This window comes from Somniosus microcephalus, chromosome 9 (genome assembly GCF_052327205.1).
Source record: "Somniosus microcephalus isolate GS21.2 chromosome 9, FLI_Smic_1.0, whole genome shotgun sequence".
Taxonomy (NCBI): Eukaryota; Metazoa; Chordata; class Chondrichthyes; order Squaliformes; family Somniosidae; genus Somniosus; species Somniosus microcephalus.
Genome location: NC_140995.1, coordinates 110,895,543 through 110,913,562, shown reverse-complemented (window position 1 = coordinate 110,913,562; position 18,020 = coordinate 110,895,543). Strand labels below are relative to the sequence as shown.

General features: G+C 46.7%; 1 pseudogene; it reads right to left on the bottom strand.

Annotated features, from left to right (window-relative positions):
• The window catches only part of LOC147112597 (repulsive guidance molecule A-like), a 79,819-nt pseudogene that overhangs the window by 27,848 nt on the left and 33,951 nt on the right, over positions 1–18,020 (bottom strand).

The following is an 18,020-nucleotide window of genomic DNA, read 5'->3' as shown; positions in this document are numbered from 1 at the left end:
TCCCCTTTAGGGGCGATGCAACCCAATATCGCGCCAGGCGGCGATAAGTTTCGTTTGGCTATAAACTTTGCGCAGCGCCAGTTCTAACGCCTCAAGCAGGGCTATACCCAATTTCTAGGCCAAGGAATTAAAGGATTCAACTGAAGGCTTTTAATCACTAAGAACATTGCATGTCTTTCCACATCGGATTCGTCTGGCAGAAATGACTCATACAGCTCTTGAGACCTTTATATGACAAAAGACAGGGGCGGAGCCAATACACACAATAGGAAAAAGGGGGCGGTACACACAATACAATGCAGGTAAAACACAGGGGCTGATGAAGGCATATATTTCATCACATTCACCCCTTCTACAGATTTAGTCTGTCCGGGGGTGTGATAGTCTTTCCTGAACGTCGCAACAGTACCTCGGGTTCCGACCGGGAGTCCGTGGTGCCCTCCTGGGCATACCCCTGTGCTGGGGGTGTTGCAGGTACTTCTTGGGGTGGTGAGGATACCTCTGGGGATGGTGGGAGTTCTTCTGGGGGTGGTGAGGATGGGTCGTCGTCGCTTCCTGCCGAGGCGAGGTCCTTTATGGACACGGTGTCCTCACGCCCATCGGCGTGCTTGACGTACGCGTACTCTGGGTTTGCGTGGAGTAGGTGTACTGCCTCCACGAGGGGATCTGTTTTGTGGCCCCTCACATGCTTCCATAATAGGACTGTCCCTGGGGTGGAGAGCCACGAAGGTAGGGACACTCCTGAGGTTGATTTGCGGGGAAAAACAAACATCTTCTCGTGAGGAGTGGCATTAGTAGCAGTACACAGTAGCGACCTTATCGAGTGGAGTACGTCTGGGAGGACCTCTTGCCAGCGGGAGGTAGTGAGGGCTTTAGACCTTAGTGCTAAGGTGACCGCCTTCCACACCGTCGCGTTCTCCCTCTCCACTTGCCCATTACCCCGGGGGTTATAACTAGTGGTCCGACTCGTGGCTATCCCCTTCGACAGCAGGTATTGGCGCAGTTCATCGCTCATGAACGACGCCCCCCTGTCAGTGTGGATGTAGTTAGGCATGCCGAACGTGCAAAACAGGCTGCCGAGGCACTTGATGACCGTGGCACTGGTCATGTCTGGGCAGGGCTAGGCGAATGGGAAGCGGGAGTACTCGTCCACAATGTTGAGAAAGTACACATTGCGGTCGGTGGAGGGGAGTGGTCCCTTGAAATCTAAGCTCAGGCACTCGAATGGCCGTGTAGCTTTGATCAGGTGGGCTCGGTCGGGCCTGAAAAAACGGGGCTTGCATTCCGCACAGGTGCGGCAGTCCCTGCTCATAGACCGGACCTCCTCGATGGAATAGGGCAGGTTACGGGATTTTATAAAGTGGAATAGCCGGGTGACCCCCGGGTGGCAGAGGCCATTGTGGAGGCCCTGTAGCCTGTCCCCCTGGATGCTGGCACACATCTCTCGTGATAGGGTGTCGGGGGATTCGTTGAGGGCCCCCGGCCTATATATTATGTCGTACTCAAACGTGGAGAGTTCGATCCGCCACCTGAGAATTTTGTCGTTCTTGATCGTCCCCCTCTGTTTGTTGTTAAACATGAAGGCTACCGACCGCTGGTCGGTAAGCAGGGTGAAGCGTTTGCCGGCTAGGTAGTGCCTCCAGTGCTGCACTGCCTCCACTATGGCCTGGGCCTCCTTCTCTACCGAGGAGTGCCTGATCTCGGGCCCTTGGAGGGTTCTTGAGAAAAAGGCTACGGGCCGCCCATCCTGGTTGAGGGTGGCTGCTAAAGCGAAGTCGGACGCATCGCTTTCGACCTGGAAAGGGATGTTTTCATCCACTGCCTGCAGCGCGGCCTTCTCAATGTCGTGTTTAATGCTGTTGAAGGCGGCGTGGGCCTCGGCCGTGAGCGGGAAGGACGTTGATTTCAGGAGGGGACGGGCCTTGTCGGAATAATTGGGGACCCATTGGGCGTAATAGGAGAAAAACCCCAGGCACCTTTTCAGGGCCTTGGGAGTGTTTGGTAGGGGTAGCTCCCGTAGGGGGCGCAATCGGTCGGGGTCCGGACCGATTTCCCCGTTTTCCACCACGCAGCCCAGGATACAGAGGCACGTGGTGCTAAAGACACACTTATCCTCGTTGTAGGTGAGATTGAGTCTGAGGGCGGTTTTCAGAAATCTCGCGAGGTTCGAGTCGTGGTCTTGCTGGTCGTGGCCGCAGATGGTGACATTGTCTAGGTATGGATAGGTGGCTGTTAACTGGTTCTCATCGACCATGCGGTCCATCTCCTGCTGGAAGACCGAGACCCCATTCGTTACCCCAAAGGGGACTCTGAGGAAGTGGTAGAGGCGTCCGTTCGCCTCGAAGGCGGTGTATGGACGGTCCTCCGGCCTAATGGGGAGCTGGTGGTATGCCGATTTTAGGTCGATGGTGGAAAACACCCAGTATTGCGCGATTTGGTTAACCATATCCGCTATGCGGGGCAGAGGGTAGGCGTCTAGCTGGGTGTATAGATTAACTGTCTGGCTATAATCTATCACCATCCGCTTCTTTTCGCTACCCTTAACTACTACTACCTGGGCGCGCCACGGGCTGGTACTGCATTCAATGATACCCTCCCGCTTGAGTCTTTCTACTTCCGACGCAATGAACCGTCTGTCCTCCCAGCTGTACCGCCTACTCTTGGTCGCTATGGGTTGACAGTTGGGTGCGAGGTTGGCGAACAGAGAGGGCGGCTTGACCTTCAGGGTAGCCAGACCGCACACTGTGAGGGGCGGCTGGGACCCACCGTAGGTGAGCGTGATACTTCTGGTGGTGGCACTGGAAGTCCAGACCCAAGATCACGCTCACACAGAGATCTGGCATTATCAATAGTTTAAAATCTCTGTAATCAGTGCCTTTTACCGACAACATAACCGCGCAGAAACCTGTAATTTTTGAGGTATGGGTCTTATCAGCCATGGCGATTTTGCCCTGTGTAGGGACTATCGTTAGTGAAAGTCGTTTTACCAGGCTAGGATGAATAAAGCTTTCGGTGCTCCCGCAGTCAATCAAGCATTTAACCTTGTTCCCGTTTACCTCTATGTCCATCATCGATCTAGACAACGGATGCGGCCTGGATTGATCCACCGTGATCGAGGCCACCAGTGGGTCCTGGAGGTCCATGTAGTCGGGACAAGATGGTGGACTCCATGAGGGTGGACAAGATGGCGTCCAAGATGGCCGCCCCCACGGCGCGCACGCGGCGGTGGCGGAGTTGGAGGCGGGGTTCCCTCTGCAGACTTTGCTGAAATGTCCTTTCTTCCCGCATTTAAAACAGGTGGTGCCCTTCACTGGGCACAGATGCCTGGAGTGTTTGTCCTGGCCGCAGAAGTAGAATTTCGGGCCCCGATGCATCGCGGTAGTAGTGGGGCTCCTGGGTGGAGGCTGGGGCTCCGATGGTGCTGGGCTGGCCTGAGACCTGGGAGGTGAAGATGGCTTCCAAGATGGCGGCCCCCACGGCGCGCACGAGGCAGAGTGGGCCGCGTGTCCTGAGGAACAGGATTCAGAGTTCCTCTGGGCCATATCCAGCGATCGCGCTATGCCCATAGCCTGTTTTAAGTCCAGTCCCTCCTTTTCAAACAGTTTCTGCCGAATGTAATTTGAACTGAGGCCCGCAATAAAGGAGTCTCGGATCAGCTCCTCCGTGTACACGATGGCAGACACGGCCTTACAGTTACAGTCTCTGCCCAGTACTTTTAGGCTTAGCATGAAATCCTCTAGTGACTCACCATGCCGCTGCGTGCGAGTAGTCAGAAGATGCCTGGCGTACACCTCCTTTATTGGCCGCACGTAGTGGGCCTTCAGAATGGTGCAGGCATCCCCGTAGCTGGTGGCATCTCGGATGAGAGGGGAGACCCGATGACTCACCCAGTTTCGCAGGATTCCCAGTTTCACGTCTCCGGTGGCGGTCGCGGCTGCGATGGCGGTGGCTGAGCTTTCGATGAAAAATTCGAAGCATTGGAACCAGTGTCCGAACTGTGTGGCTGCGTCTGAGGCATGGGGGTCCAGATCCAAGCGCTCTGGTTTCAGGAGTCGATCCATCTTGGTGTTTTAGTGATTAAAATTGATGTGCCATCAATAACTCAAAGACAAGGAATTAAAGGATTCAACTGAAGGCTTTTAATCACTAAGAACGTTGCATGTCTTTCCACATTGGGTTCGTCTGGCAGAAATGACTCATACAGCTCTTGAGACCTTTATATGACAAAAGACAGGGGCGGAGCCAATACACACAATAGGAAAAAGGGGGCGGTACACACAATACAATGCAGGTAAAACACAGGGGCTGATGAAGGCATATATTTCATCACAATAACATCACAGGTTCACTGGGACTGAGAGTAAATCGTTAAAACCATCACACATTGGGACTCAGCGTAAATCATTAATAACATCACACACTGGGACTCAGCGTAAATCATTAATAACATCACACACTGGGACTCTGAGTAAATCATTAATAACATCACACACTGGGACTGAGAGTAAATCATTAATAACATCACACACTGGGACTGAGAGTAAATCATTAATAACATCACACACTGGGACTGACAGTAAATCATTAATAACATCACACACTGGGACTGAGAGTAAAACATTAATAACATCACACACTGGGACTGAGAGTAAATCATTAATAACATCACACACTGGGACTGAGAGTAAATCATTAATAACATCACACACTGGGACTGAGAGTAAATCATTAATAACATCACACACTGGGACTGAGAGTAAATCATTAATAACATCACACACTAGGACTGAGAGTAAATAATTAATAACACCACAGGTACACTGGGACTGAGAGTAAATCATTAATAACACCACAGGTACACTGGGACTGAGAGTAAATCATTAATAACATCACACAATGGGACTGAGAGTAAATCATCAATAACATCACACACTGGGACTGAGAGTAAATCATTAATAACGTCACCGGTACACTGGGACTGTGAGTAAATCATTAATAACGTCACACACTGGGACTGAGAGTAAATCATTGATAACTTCACACACTGCGACTGAGAGTAAATCATTAATAACATCACAGGTACACTGGGACTGAGAGTAAATCATTAATAACATCACACACTGGGACTGAGAGTAAATCATTAATAACATCACACACTGGGACTGAGAGTAAAACATTAATAACATCACACACTGGGACTGAGAGTAAATCATTAATAACATCACACACTGGGACTGAGAGTAAATCATTAATAACATCACACACTGGGACTGAGAGTAAATCATTAATAACATCACACACTGGGACTGAGAGTAAATCATTAATAACATCACACACTAGGACTGAGAGTAAATAATTAATAACACCACAGGTACACTGGGACTGAGAGTAAATCATTAATAACACCACAGGTACACTGGGACTGAGAGTAAATCATTAATAACATCACACAATGGGACTGAGAGTAAATCATCAATAACATCACACACTGGGACTGAGAGTAAATCATTAATATCACAGGTTCACTGGGACTGAGAGTAAATCATTAATAACATCACACACTTGGACTGAGAGTAAATCATTAATAACATCACACACTGGGACTGAGAGTAAATCATTAATAACATCACACACTGGGACTGAGAGTAAAACATTAATAACATCACACACTGGGACTGAGAGTAAATCATTAATAACATCACACACTGGGACTGAGAGTAAATCATTAATAACATCACACACTGGGACTGAGAGTAAATCATTAATAACATCACACACTGGGACTGAGAGTAAATCATTAATAACATCACACACTAGGACTGAGAGTAAATAATTAATAACACCACAGGTACACTGGGACTGAGAGTAAATCATTAATAACACCACAGGTACACTGGGACTGAGAGTAAATCATTAATAACATCACACAATGGGACTGAGAGTAAATCATCAATAACATCACACACTGGGACTGAGAGTAAATCATTAATAACATCACAGGTACACAGAGACAGAGAGTAAATCATTAATAACATCACACACTGGGACTGAGAGTAAATCATAAATAATATCACGCACTGGGACTGAGAGTAAATTATTAATAACATCACAGGGACACTGGGACTGAGAATAAATCATTAATAACGTCACACACTGGGACTGAGAGTAAATCATTAATAGCATCACACACTGCGACTGAGAGTAAATCATTAAAAGCATCACACACTTGGACTGAGAGTAAATCATTAATAACATCACACACTGGGACTGAGAGTAAATCATTAATAACATCACACACTGGGACTGAGAGTAATCATTAATAACACCACAGGTACACTGGGACTGAGAGTAAGTCATTAATAACGTCACAGGTACACTGGGACTGTGAGTAAATCATTAATAACGTCACACACTGGGACTGAGAGTAAATCATTGATAACTTCACATACTGCGACTGAGAGTAAATCATTAATAACATCACAGGTACACTGGGACTGAGAGTAAATCATTAATAACATCACACACTGGGACTGAGAGTAAATAATTAATAACATCAGACACTGGGACTGAGAGTAAATCATTAATAACATCACACACTGGCACTGAGAGTAAATCATTAATAACATCACAGGTTCACTGGGACTGAGAGTAAATCATTAATAACATCACACACTGGGACTGAGAGTAAATCATTAATAACATCACAGGTACACTGGGACTGAGAGTAAATCATTAATAATATCACACACTGGGACTGAGAGTAAATCATTAATAACATCACACACTGGGACTGAGAGTAAATAATTAATAACATCAGACACTGGGACTGAGAGTAAATCATTAATAACATCACACACTGGCACTGAGAGTAAATCATTAATAACATCACAGGTTCACTGGGACTGAGAGTAAATCATTAATAACATCACACACTGGGACTGAGAGTAAATCATTAATAACATCACAGGGACACTGGGACTGAGAATAAATCATTAATAACGTCACACACTGGGACTGAGAGTAAATCATTAATAGCATCACACACTGCGACTGAGAGTAAATCATTAAAAGCATCACACACTTGGACTGAGAGTAAATCATTAATAACATCACACACTGGGACTGAGAGTAAATCATTAATAACATCACACACTGGGACTGAGAGTAATCATTAATAACACCACAGGTACACTGGGACTGAGAGTAAGTCATTAATAACGTCACAGGTACACTGGGACTGTGAGTAAATCATTAATAACGTCACACACTGGGACTGAGAGTAAATCATTGATAACTTCACATACTGCGACTGAGAGTAAATCATTAATAACATCACAGGTACACTGGGACTGAGAGTAAATCATTAATAACATCACACACTGGGACTGAGAGTAAATAATTAATAACATCAGACACTGGGACTGAGAGTAAATCATTAATAACATCACACACTGGCACTGAGAGTAAATCATTAATAACATCACAGGTTCACTGGGACTGAGAGTAAATCATTAATAACATCACACACTGGGACTGAGAGTAAATCATTAATAACATCACAGGTACACTGGGACTGAGAGTAAATCATTAATAATATCACACACTGGGACTGAGAGTAAATCATTAATAACATCACACACTGGGACTGAGAGTAAATCATCAATAACATCACAGGTTCACTGGGACTGAGAGTAAATCATTAATAACAACACAGGTACACTGGGACTGAGAGTAAATCATTAATAACATCACACACTGGGACTGAGAGTAAATCATTAATAACATCACAGGTTCACTGGGACTGTGAGTAAATCATTAATAACATCACACACTGAGACAGAGAGTAAATCACTAATAACATCACACACTGGGACTGAGAGTAAATCATTAATAACATCACACACTGAGACAGAGACTAAATCATTAATAACATTACACACTGGCACTGAGAGTAAATCATTAATAACATCACACACTGGGACTGAGAGTAAATCATTAATAACATCACACACTGGGACTGAGAGTAAATCATTAATAACATCACACACTGGGACTGAGAGTAAATCATTAATAACATCACACACTGGGACTGAGAGTAAATCATTAATAACGTCACAGGTACACTGGAACTGAGAGTAAATCATTCATAACATCACACACTGGGACTGAGAGTAAATTATTAATAACATCAGAGGTACACTGGGACTGAGAGTAAATAATTAATAACACCACAGTTACACTTGGACTGGGAGTAAATCATTAATAACATCACACACTGGGACTGAGAGTAAATCATTAATAACATCACACACTGGGACTGAGAGTAAATCATTAATAACATCACAGACTGGGACTGAGAGTAAATCATTAATAACATCACACACTGGGACTGAGAGTAAATCATTAATAACATCACACACTGGGACTGAGAGTAAATCATTAATAACATCACACACTGGGACTGAGAGTAAATCATTAATAACATCACAGGTACACTGGGACTGAGAGTAAACCATTAATAACAACACACACTGGGACAGAGAGCAAATCATTATTAACATCACAGGTACACTGGGAATGAGAGTAAATCATTAATAACATCACAGGTACACCGGGACTGAGAGTAAATCATTAATAACATCACACACTGGGACTGAGAGTAAATCATTAATAACATCACAGACTGGGACTGAGAGTAAATCATTAATAACATCACACACTGGGACTGAGAGTAAATCATTAATAGCATCACACACTGGGACTGAGAGTAAATCATTAATAACATCACAGGTACACTGGGACTGAGAGTAAACCATTAATAACAACACACACTGGGACAGAGAGCAAATCATTATTAACATCACAGGTACACTGGGAATGAGAGTAAATCATTAATAACATCACAGGTACACCGGGACTGAGAGTAAATCATTAATAACATCGCGCACTGGGACTGAGAGTAAATCACTAATAACATCGCACACTGGGAATGAGAGTAAATCATTAATAACATCGCACACTGAGACTGAGAGTAAAATCATCACAACACTGCAGGTACACTTCTCTCTCCCCATCACAACCTTTCTCCAGTCTTACTCTCTTTTGTCAGAGCTATTTCATGTGCTTGCCTGAGTGCTTACGTACTCTTATTCATCCTAAACTCTGATGTCATTCTATGACTTCTTCCTTCTCTCTGTATTATGTATGGGGCAGATTTCTCCTGTGAGTTGTACAGTAAAATTGTATTTAGAATGCGTGTACTTCGTCCCTGCACAGAGCTGATACAAGAAATCTTCCCCCAGGCTATTAGCATCAAACTTTTTGCACCATCGTCCACTCTAGCTCATTTGGTAGCTTTCTCTTTGTGCAATTGTGCAAAACATCTGATAGCAAGTCAGCAGTTCGTTTTACATCTCCTTATTTTACTTTTGAATGAAGTCGTTCTTAGTGGAATACATATGTGGGTATATATATAGATATATATAATAATAAAGAAACACATATGCATTTGTGTGCATGTGCTCATATGTGTGAGCGGCACATGCAGACAAACACATGTTTACAAAGCATTATGAAGGCCGCAGTGTGAACTGTAAATAAGATATTTACCTGTATTATACAAATGAAAGACCAGCACAACCCTGAGTGCAATAAGTTGCAGTTGCTGTGAAGTAAGAGTGCTGATTCTCTCCATAATATTCAACGTGTTCCTCTGATAAAAGAGCAAAGAGCAAGGTTGAAAAAAGTCATTACCCCCACACTGTGCCCCCATTACACCATCATTACCCTCACACTGTGCCCCCATTACACCATCATTACCCTCACACTGTGTCCCCATTACACCATCATTACCCTCACACTGTGTCCCCATTACACCATCATTACCCTCACCCTGTGTCCCAATTACACCATCATTACCCTCACAATGTGTCCCCATTACACCATCATTACCCTCACACTGTGCCCCCATTACACCATCATTACCCACACACTGTGTCCCCATTACACCATCATTACCCTCACCCTGTGTCCCAATTACACCATCATTACCCTCACACTGTGCCCCCATTACACCATCATTACCCTCACAATGTGTCCCCATTACACCATCATTACCCTCACAATGTGTCCCCATTACGCCATCATTACCCACACACTGTGTCCCCATTACACCATCATTACCCTCACACTGTGTCCCCATTACACCATCATTACCCTCACACTGTGTCCCCATTACACCATCATTACCCTCACACTGTGTCCCCATTACACCATCATTACCCTCACACTGTGCCCCATTACACCTTCATTACCCTCACACTGTGTCCCCATTACACCATCATTACCCTCACACTGTGTCCCCATTACACCATCATTACCCTCACACTGTGTCCCCATTACACCATCATTACCCACACACTGTCCCCATTACACCATCATTACCCTCACACTGTCCCCATTACACCATCATTACCCTCACACTGTGTCCCCATTACACCATCATTACCCTCACACTGTGTCCCCATTACACCATCATTACCCTCACCCTGTGTCCCAATTACACCATCATTACCCTCACAATGTGTCCCCATTACACCATCATTACCCTCACACTGTGCCCCCATTACACCATCATTACCCACACACTGTGTCCCCATTACACCATCATTACCCTCACCCTGTGTCCCAATTACACCATCATTACCCTCACACTGTGCCCCCATTACACCATCATTACCCTCACAATGTGTCCCCATTACACCATCATTACCCTCACAATGTGTCCCCATTACGCCATCATTACCCACACACTGTGTCCCCATTACACCATCATTACCCTCACACCGTGTCCCCATTACACCATCATTACCCTCACACTGTGTCCCCATTACACCATCATTACCCTCACACTGTGTCCCCATTACACCATCATTACCCTCACACTGTGCCCCATTACACCTTCATTACCCTCACACTGTGTCCCCATTACACCATCATTACCCTCACACTGTGTCCCCATTACACCATCATTACCCTCACACTGTGTCCCCATTACACCATCATTACCCACACACTGTCCCCATTACACCATCATTACCCTCACACTGTCCCCATTACACCATCATTACCCTCACACTGTGTCCCCATTACACCATCATTACCCTCACACTGTGTCCCCATTACACCATCATTACCCTCACACTGTGTCCCCATTACACCATCATTACCCTCACACTGTGTCCCCATTACACCATCATTACCCACACACTGTGTCCCCATTACACCATCATTACCCTCACACTGTGTCCCCATTACACCATCATTACCCACACACTGTGTCCCCATTACACCATCATTACCCTCACACTGTGTCCCCATTACACCATCATTACCCACACACTGTGTCCCCATTACACCATCATTACCCTCACACTGTGTCCCCATTACACCATCATTACCCTCACACTGTGTCCCCATTACACCATCATTACCCTCACACTGTGTCCCCATTACACCATCATTACCCTCACACTGTGTCCCCATTACACCATCATTACCCACACACTCTGTCCCCATTACACCATCATTACCCTCACACTATGTCCCCATTACACCATCATTACCCACACACTGTGTCCCCATTACACCATCATTACCCTCACACTGTATCCCCATTACACCATCATTACCCACACACTGTGTCCCCATTACACCATCATTACCCTCACATTGTGTCCCCATTACACCATCATTACCCTCACACTGTGCCCCATTACACCATCATCACCCTCATACTGGACTCGATCTTAACTCAGGTGCGGGCTGTTGTTGTGTTATCCGAATTTCACGTTTCCCAAACAAATCTAAATCGATGTGGGAGATTGATGCAATTTTAACTCATTTGGACAATTGGGCCTAGAAATTCACTATGGCCCCGCCAGCTGGCTAGCGCCCAAAAGTTAGCGCTGGGCGCGGAGCCAGTTGCGACCGTCAGATATTCAGTTTTTGCGCCCCAAGTCGGAACCGGGCGCTATTCCAGGGTGTGCCCGCCCCCACTTGGGGCGCTGAAACTGAATTTCAGCGCTCTAGGTGCCGCTGCGACACCCGATGCGGTGCGGCAGGCTGCGGTACTGCAGGCCTCCTCCTTCTTTTAAGGTGGAGGTGCCTGTAACGGGGAGATCGCTGCTGGATTGTGCCGGCAAATGAGCCCGGCACCACGGAGAAGTGCCGGGCTCACGGAAAGCAGCCGGCAATGCCGCGGAGGGGGGGTGGTGGAGGAGGCCGGGGAAGGAGGTGCGGGCATGCGGCCGCCGAAAAAGCGGCCGGCCGCACCTCCACCTTTATGCGCCCCACTAAGGCTGCAGTAAGGCCCTGGTCTCCGGATGTTAGTAGCGGCCGCCACGGAGGAGGCGGCGGCAACTGAATATGGGCGTCGGGCCAGCATCGGGGCGGAAACGGGGCACTGCGCACACCGATGACGTCATCGGTGCCGGCGCAGCGCTACCGGCTACCGCCGCCATTACCGCCGAGCTCAATATCAGCGCAACCTCCTCTATTGGCGCAGAAGCCCTCTTTGGGCGGTAACTGGCCGCAAAGCTGGCAGCGCCTTACTGAATTTATAGGCCTTGATTTCCAACGTGTGGGAAGCCTTTGCAACGGGATTTTTCATGACTGAATATCCCCTCCGATGACGTCATCTCTGCTGCTGCATTTAAGGTCCACAGCAACCCTTGCTTCTTCTGCAGGCTTCCAAGCTTTCTCCATTTGGTGTCAGAGGGACCTGCAAGAAAGGTGACGAGCGGTAGGACAAGAGCAGCTCCTCGCTTTGACGAGGCGGCACTGCAGGCATTGGTGGATGGGGCTAAGGCCAACAGGGAGATCCTGTTCCCTTCTTCAGGGAGGAAGAGCCCTCACACTCAGACCAAGGCTGTGTGAATACAGGTGGCTGAGGAGGCCGACTCCTTGGGAGTCATCCGCAGAACCTGGATACAATGCAGGAAAAGATTTCATGGCCTTCAGCGCACTTGAAAAGTGAGTATGAATTTCATAGAAACATAGAAGATAGGAGCAGGAGTAGGCCATTCGGCCCCTCGAGCCTGCTCCGCCATTCAATGTGATCATGGCTGATCCTCCAAATTCAGTACCCTGTCCGTGCTTTCTCCCCCTATCCCTTGATCCCTTTAGCCTTAAGAAATATATCCAACTCCTTCTTGAATATATTAATGAATTGGCCTCTACTGCTTCTGTGGTAGAGAATTCCACAGGTTCACCACTCTCTGGGTGAAGAAATTCCTCCTCATTTCTGTACTAAATGGCTCACCCCTTGTCCTTAGACTGTGACCCCTGGTTCTGGACTCCCCGACCATCGGGAACATCCTTCCTGCATCTAGCCTGGCCAGTCCTGTCAGAATTTTATATATTTCAATGAGATCCCCTCTCATTCTTCTAAACTCCAGCGAGTATACGCCCAATCGACCCAATCTCTCCTCATATGTCATTCCTGCCATCCCAGGTATCAGCCTGGTGAATCTTCGCTGAACTCCTTCCATGGCAAGAACATCCTTCCTCAGATAAGGTGACCAAAACTGCACACAATACTCAAGATGTGGTCTCACCAAGGCCCTGTACAACTGTAGCAAGACATCCTTGTTCCTGTACTCAAACCCCAACATACCATTTGCCTTCTTAACCGCCTGCTGCACCTGCATGCTTACCTTCAGCGACTGGTGCACAAGGACACCCAGGTCTCGTTGCACTTCCCCTTCTCCCAATCTATTGCCATTCAGATAATAATCTGCCTTCCTGTTTTTGCCACCAAAGTGGATAACCTCACATTTATCCACGTTATATTGCATCTGCCATGCTTCTGCCCAATCACCCAACCTGTCCAAATCATCCTGGAGTTTCTCGGCATCCTCCCCACAGCACACATGCCCATCCAGCTTTGTGTCGTCTGCAAATTTGGAGATATTACATCTAGTTCCCTTGTCTAGATCATTAATATATATTGTGAATAGCTGGGGTCCAAGGACCAATCCCTGCGGTACCCCACTAGTCACTTCCTGCCACTCAGAAAAAGACCCATTTATTCCAACTCTTTGCTTTCTGTCTGCCAACCAGTTCTCTATCTAAGTCAATACCTTGCCCCCAATCCCATGTGCCTTACCTTTACACGCTAATCTCTTATGCGGGACCTTATCGAAAGCCTTTTGAAAGTCCAAATACACCACATCCACTGGTTCTCCCTTATCTATTTTACCAGTTACATCCTCAAAAAATTCCAGTAGATTCATCAAGCACGATTTACCTTTTGTAAATCCATGTTGACTTTGTCCGATCCTGTCACTGTTTTCCAAGTGCTCTGCTATTACATCTTTTATAATGGACTCTAGCATTTTCCCCACTACCGATGTCAGGCTTACTGGTCTGTAATTCCCCATTTTCTCTCTACCACCTTTTTTGAATAGTGGGGTAACATTAGCTACCCTCCAATCCATGGGTACTGTTCCAGGTTCCATCGAATGTTGGAAGATGATCAGCAATGCATCTATTATTTCTAGGGCCACTTCCTTAAGTACCCTAGGATTTCAATTATCAGGCCCTGGGGATTTATCGGCCTTCAATCCTGTCAATTTCCCTAACACCATTTCCCTACAAATACTGATTTCTTTCAGTTCCTCCCTTTCATCAGATCCTATATTCCCTGACATCTCTGGGAGGTTACTTGTGTCCTCCTTTGTGAAGACAGAACCAAAATATGTATTTAATTGGTCTGCCATTTCTTTGTTCCCCATTATAAATTCCCCTGATTCTGACTGCAAGGGACCTACGCTTGACTTCACCAATCTTTTTCTTTTCACATATCTATAAAAGCTTTTACAGTCAGTTTTTATGTTCCCTGCAAGCTTACTCTCATATTGTATTTTCCCCTTCCTAATTAATCCCTTTGTCCTCCTTTGTTGAATCCTAAACTGCTTTTTCTGGCCAATTTATATGCCCTCTCCTTGGATCTTATGCTATCCCTAATTTCCCTTGTTAGCCACAGTTGAGTCACCTTTGTTGTTTTATTTTTATGCCAAACTGGGATGAACAAATTCTGTAGTTCATCCATGCGGTCTTTGAATGTTTGCCATTGCCTATCCACCGTCAACCCTTTGAGTGACATTCCCCAATCAATCCTACCCAACTCGCACCTCATACCATCGTAGTTTCCTTTATTTAAATTCAGGACCCTAGTCTCTGAGGCAACTACTTCACTCTCCATCTTAATGAAGAATTCTATCATATTATGATCGCTCCGACCCAAGGGGCCTCGTACAACAAGATTGCTAATTAATCCTTTCTCATTATATAATACCCAGTCTAAGATGGCCTGATCTCTAGTTGGTTCCTCGACATATTGGTCCAGGAAACCATCCCGTAAACACTCCACGAATTCTTCCTCCACAGTATTGTTACTAATTTGGTTAGCCCAATCTGTATGTAGATTAAAGTCACCCATGATGACTGCAGTGCCCTTATTGCACGCTTCTCTAATTTCCCTTTTAATGCCATCCCCAAACTCCGCATTACTGTTTGGAGGTCTATATACCACTCCCACTAACTTTTTCTGCCCCTTGGTATTTCTCAGTTCTATCCATACAGATTCCACATCATCAGAGCTAATATCCTTCCTTACAATTGTGTTAATCCCCTCTTTAACCAGCAATGCTGCCCCACCTCCCTTTCCTTTTTGCCTATCTTTCCTGAATATTGAATACCCCTGGATGTTGAGTTCCCAGCCTTGGCCACCCTGGAGCCATGTTTCCGTAATCCCAATCATATATTCGTTTACCTCTATTTGCGCAGCTAATTCATCCACCTTATTATGAATGCTCCTCGCATTAAGGCACAAAGCCTTCAGGCTTGGTTTTTTTAATGCTCTTAGACCTAGTCGAATTATTATTTGCTGTGGCCATGTTTGATTTAAACTGTTGATTTATCTGACTGCCACTTTTGTTTTTCTCCTTCCTATCTTTTGCTTTTATCCTTGTTTCCCTTTCCTCTGTCTCCCTGCTCAGGTTCTGAAACCCCTGCCATTTTAGTTTAAACCCTCCCCCAGAGCACTAGCAAACACTCCCCCTATTTCCCATCACCCTCAATCTGATCCCCATTGCCTTTCCTCACCAGCAATCAGCTTTAGCAATCTCTTCCTCCACATCCCACTTGACATGGACATCCATGCACCCTTACCCATTCCCTCTCTCTCTATGCTCACATTCACATAACTATTCGACTATGCAGCTCTCACACTCCCCATCACTCTGATGCTCTGAACACAACTGACAACACACAGGGAGGGCCCTTGGTCTTGCAACCTCACTCCATTTTTGTCTCCTTCTAAGTATCTATGCTATGCAATCTCTACGCTCACTCCTTCATTCTCACTCAACCTCCACTTGTCTCCCTCATTGCAGGAAAAGAGAGCTCACAACAAGAGAGAGCGAGCCAGGACAGGAGGAGGGACAGCCTCAATAGCCCACCTGACCCCCTGGGAGGAGGCTGTCCTGGAAATTATGGGCATTGAGGATGATTCGCGCGTGGGGAACGGACAGATGGGTGCAACACAGCAAGCTGGTGATGGAAAAGTTTCCCATCTCTCTCTTTATCAGCGACTCATGCAATGTCAATGATTGTGAAGCTGTAACAGATGCACTTATGAGCATCTGCAAAAAGCTATGTGCATGTAGCCTTTGCATCGCCTCTCTGACTCTTTCCTTTACTCCCCCACAGGACCATCACAAGCATCTGTCCCCCCTAGCCAGGAAGAAGAGGCTGAGCAGCCAGACTCCTCAGTGGAAGCTGCAACCTCTGAGGGCACAGCGTCAGCAGAATTCAGCGCACCCAGCATCAGCGCAGACACGCACACCTCGGTGGGACCTTCGGGACATAGAGTAGTGTTGTCACCTGGTGTATCACAGCTCACAAGTGAGCATCAGCAGATTGTGGAGACAGGGACAGCAGTGGAGAGTCCTAGTCGGAAGGCGCAGGACTCTGCCAGCTCGGCTCAGCAGCATGTCGACCCTCTGCCTCTGGGTCCATCCATAAGATCAGAGGTGATGGAACTCCAGGCACAGATGCAGGAGTCTCTGGCAGGTTTTGTCTCTCGGGTCGCTGCGAGTGTGGAGTGAATGGAGGAGTCCATAGCGAACATGAGCAGAGCCTTTGTGGAGTAATTGGCACATGAACGCATCAACACGGAAAGGATGGCTACCTCCGTGGAAAGGATTGCTAGCTCCGTGGTAAGGCTGGCTACCGTACAGGAGAGGATGGCTATGGTAGAGGAGAGGAGAGCTACGGCCATGGAGGAGCTTAATCGCCAAGGTATGGAAAACATAGTCAAATTCAAATTCAAATCAAATTCAAATGCTTTATTGGCATGAAAGTTTACAGAGAACCATATTGCCAAAGCTTACATAGCAAAAAGGTACATTTTCAAACATTCTGTAGGTGTCAATCGATTTGACATTTGTTGGGTACATATAATTGTCATTGTTCAGAATAGAATGACATCTCTTGAGGAGCGATGGGCATCTATTGAACAGAGAAACCAGACCTTCATGGAAGTCCTTCCGAGTAGGACTGCCATTGCAGATACGGGTCCCCATGGCCCCCCTGATGTGCAGCAAGGTACTCTCCAGCCACTTGCAGGCGCGGAGGGGGACCTGACCCATGAGAGGGAGGGTGGTGGCAGACTTCAAGGAAGTGGGGGATTCCTCTCCAAGCGCTCACACTTCCATGCCACTGCAGATCCTTCGGTCAGAGCCCCACCGGAGTCCACACCCAAGTGAGATAGACGTCTCAACCCCTGCACAGCCGCAGGAGCAGCAGACTGTTGACGAGCCCTCACAGGCTCGCAACCCCAGAGGACACCCGCCAAAGGTGTCGAGACAGCAGCAGCAGGAAAGTGAGCAAGGGGCCTCCATATCTGCTGAAGCCACAGGGGAAGCACTACATAGGAGCACGCGTAAGAGGAAGAT